The sequence below is a fragment of the Urocampus carinirostris genome, chromosome 8 (assembly GCF_059441175.1).
Source record: "Urocampus carinirostris isolate Australia breed hairy pipefish chromosome 8, RoL_Ucar_1.0, whole genome shotgun sequence".
NCBI classification, from domain to species: Eukaryota; Metazoa; Chordata; class Actinopteri; order Syngnathiformes; family Syngnathidae; genus Urocampus; species Urocampus carinirostris.
In genome coordinates this window covers 20,292,892-20,296,905 of record NC_142356.1, presented here as the reverse complement: position 1 = coordinate 20,296,905, position 4,014 = coordinate 20,292,892, and positions in this window count along the sequence as shown.

Genomic DNA, 4,014 nt, shown 5'->3' with positions numbered 1-4,014 from the left:
GCAACAGATACGGCACGCGCACGTCATGTGAAATCTCTGTCTCTCAAGTGACAGTGATTGAAACAATAGACACAATTTTGTCTATCGTTGCATTATGTACAGGTGAATATACTTGTAGATAAAATGTATTCCTGCAAAGTAATCTTCATCCTAACTACTTTTCCCTGTAATTGTTATGGTTTTGATGGATGATGGACCCATGTGGGGAAGGCAGGAAATGGAGGCAGGGGTGCACAAAAAGAAGGTTGTATTTAATAACAAAACCAGTATCAAGGTATCAAACTAAGAAGTGGGCACAAAATGATGATCTGCATTTGGGGCGGCAGTAGCTCAGGAGGTAGAGCGTTCGTCTTGGGATCAAGGGATCCCAGTCCGAATCCCAGCTCCTCCGTGTTACATGTCGAAGTGTCCTTGGGTAAGACACTGAACCCCTAATACCCCTAATAAGCAGGTTAGCGCCTTAAATGGCTGCAAGGCCGCTATTGGGAAATGTGGAGCACATTGTAAAGCGCTTTGGGAAGTCATTGACTTGAAAAGCGCTATATAAATGCAAACAATGTCCAATCAAGAATCCAGAAACTAAAACCGAACCTGACAAAGATCAAATAAGAAACAACAACCAAAACTGGAAATGGAAACTGCAATGAGCAAAGTAACAAAGAAACGCCAGAAACAAACACAAACAAACTTGGTGAAATGACAATGACCCAACAGTGTGTACTGTTCAGAATGTCCTTTAAAAGGTTCTGGATAATGGGACACACCTGGGCCCAGTTCAAACCCTGGTTGGGGCCCTCTCATGGCCCTAACAGTAATTTGTCTTTTTATCTGTAACTGTAACCAAATACAATTAAAGAAATGTTGCTATTTTGATAACATAACGTCGTTACTTCCGTTAAACACTGACTACATACAATGATCTATACATTTTAAATTTTATACTTTCATGCCTCACCTGATGGAAATAGATATTGAGTTGACACCTCAAGTATCAGTGAAAACGATAAAGGTGTTTTTTCTAATGGCAGTTATTCCAAAAGAAATACACTTTGGGCATTTCCTTAACATACACATACCTCTTATTTTGAAAGTCAGCCTTCCATAAGACAAACTACTACAACAAAGCACTCCTGCCTGGTGTGTTTACGTTGCGCTGTCACCACATGGTCCAAACAAACGCTGAGAGATGAAGGCAAGCGCCCAAGTGATGTGCGCCTCGATAGAAAGCAGAAACCTCTTAACCCCTGCACACGCACGAAAGGGAAAAATGAAAGCACATCTAAAGGGACAGTGTGTTGTCGCTGACCACTAGATATCACTGTATTGTGTTGTCCAACCGAAAGAGAGTACTGTAAATATACAAATCCACCAAACTGCAACATTTCTCTTATTTTCATGCCCAGCCTTTCGAGAAGTTTATTTGGAGGATGTACTCGTAACAGCAAGATGGTTCCTCTAGGTTAGGCGCATGCGATGTCAAATAGATGCACATTTCTCGAGTATTTAAGAGAAATACCGATTTATTTTTGCTAATAATCTAAAACAGTAAATTGATTTTTTTTAATAAATGACAATATTTTACCACTAGGAGGCACTAAATAATGCACACTGTCCCTTTAGTATTCAAACAAAGCTTATTGACCTGTAAATTATCAGGTTTTACAATAATTTTGCACTATTTCTTTCCAGTAGGTAAATTCAAACAGAAGTGCCTGAGCCACAATTTCAAGATTAGTCCTCTGCGAGGTTAAGATGCAAACTACTCTTCACACTCAACCGTGTTATGCTAAATACAGTATATGAACTGAGGCAGAAAGGCTAACAATATTATCTTAGCACTACCAGCTACCCAATTGAATTTCTTCTACTACTACTAAAGACTTGTAATTTGTTGTAATAATGAAGTATGTCACAGAATAGTCAAGGATTTTGTATTTTGTACGATCAAATACAAATTACATTTAATGCCAAAGATATTCACTGGCTGAGCTGTGGGGCAGGTCATTGCGACCTGGTGGAGAATGAGGTTTACAGAAAAGAGCAGGAACTGGGACAAGGGCTGACGCAGGAGGAGCCTCTGTGACGCAGGATGGCAGGCACTGTTTGGAGAAGTTGTTCTGATAAGCTCTGCTGATATAAGTTTTTTAGACATCGCAACGCCCTTCGGCAAAGAGGTGGTGAAGCTGGCACCTGGCACGCCCATGGGAGGAGTCGGCACGCCCATGGGAGGAGCCGGCACGCCAGCTTGTGAAAAGTCGTGGGAAGATTGAAAGAAGATCGGAGATCGAAGGACAATCGAGAAAGGAGGCTTGACGAAGAGCGACAATAATTCGGCTAATTCGATGGAATTCACTTAGTTTATTATTCAAGAAATTGAATCTGCCCCTGTGTGGAAATGCCGGTCTCTTGTTCATTTTTCCTTAAAGAAATGAGCATGCATTGTTAGGCGAATGTAAGTTGTGTTTGGTTAATGGAGTCAGATAACTAATTCGAACAATTTGGTAAACGATACATTTTAATAGTTTAATTCCTAAAATAGTCAAGTCATGTTTATTTTTTAGTACATAACAATACAGGTTACGTATATAAGCTTTAAACATACGTATATAAACCTTAAACACACAAAATATAGCACTGAAGCAACTTACGAACAAATTAAACTTACGAACGATCATCTCGTTCGTAAGTCAGGCAGTGTCTGTACATTATTTTCTCCTGAAAACAGGAAAACGCAATCCTTAAAACCCAGAGGTAAAAACTTTTCTGGCAGAATCCAGTGATGTTTTTTTTTGAACTGCAGAAGCTTGAATAACAATACCAAAAATAATGATGGATAAAAAATGTATGGTACAAAGTTTACTTAAAATATTTTCAAGCTCCACAGTCCTCAAGGTTCTCTGTACCTGTATACCCAACATGCATAAATTTCACCTCATGTTCTTTTCCAGAGCACAGATTTTTACCAAAAAGTCTGTTACAGCTCCAGAAGACTTCAAGTCCCCGGGTTTAAGCGGACATATATTTTGGGGGCCTCAGAGGGACCGGTGAATTGATGACTTGCAGTTATTCTCAGCCCCCATTGATGTACGAGAACGTGAGACGTGCGAGTCTTGGGTTAGAAGTCATTTGTAGGCGTACGAGAACTTACTCAAGGCCGCGTGGCATTTGAGGTTCCCACGGTCCAATGGTGTGTCCTAAAGAAAGATATTAGGGGAAAGAGAGCAATTGATGGGCCTCTAAGGGCGTAGGATGGATAACCTGCACCTTGGCTTGACACAAAACTAATCAGGGAAAGTGGGCGTGATCTTCACCGGATCCAGCAGATAGCAATAAGTCAAAAAAAGTCAAAAAGAGAAATGCATTAAAACATTGGTTTATAATCTACAACGTCAAGATCGGTGTGCTTTTCAAACAAACACCTAACTTCCAGTTGCGGTCTTTTGGGATTGGACACACTAAATAAAACTGCTATGTCAAACCTTTGTCGTCTGTCATATCTCGATTAATTGGTCTTTTTTTTTTCGCTCATGAAAGAGAGGAAACTACAGTGGTACTAAATTCAAGACGTAATGGATCCGTGAAAAGAGCCCATTGGGAAGAAAACATCAACAAAACAAGGTAGACGACCATCAATGAGTAAACGCTAATGCTAGCAAAGGCTGTATTCCTCAAACTTTCAGTGAGAATGCCGAATGATATAAAGTGATACCTTGTTTATTGTGTGGAGTTGGATTCCAAAATGAAACTTGATGGCAGAAATTCGTTAAGTATTATTCTCCATGGTTTTTGAAATGATTAAACAATTGAATACTCTACAAAGCATTGAAATCAAAGAACAAAACCTTTTTACAGGCCCAAACATTTGTTAAACACAGGAGTGAGTAACAAGCGACTTTAGAACCGCATGCTCTTTGGCACTCCCTAGTGGCTCCCTGGCGCTTTTTCAAAAATGTTTGACAATGGAAAATGATATAGTTTCTGTAGGACAAACATTAAACAAATATTTTTAAGATT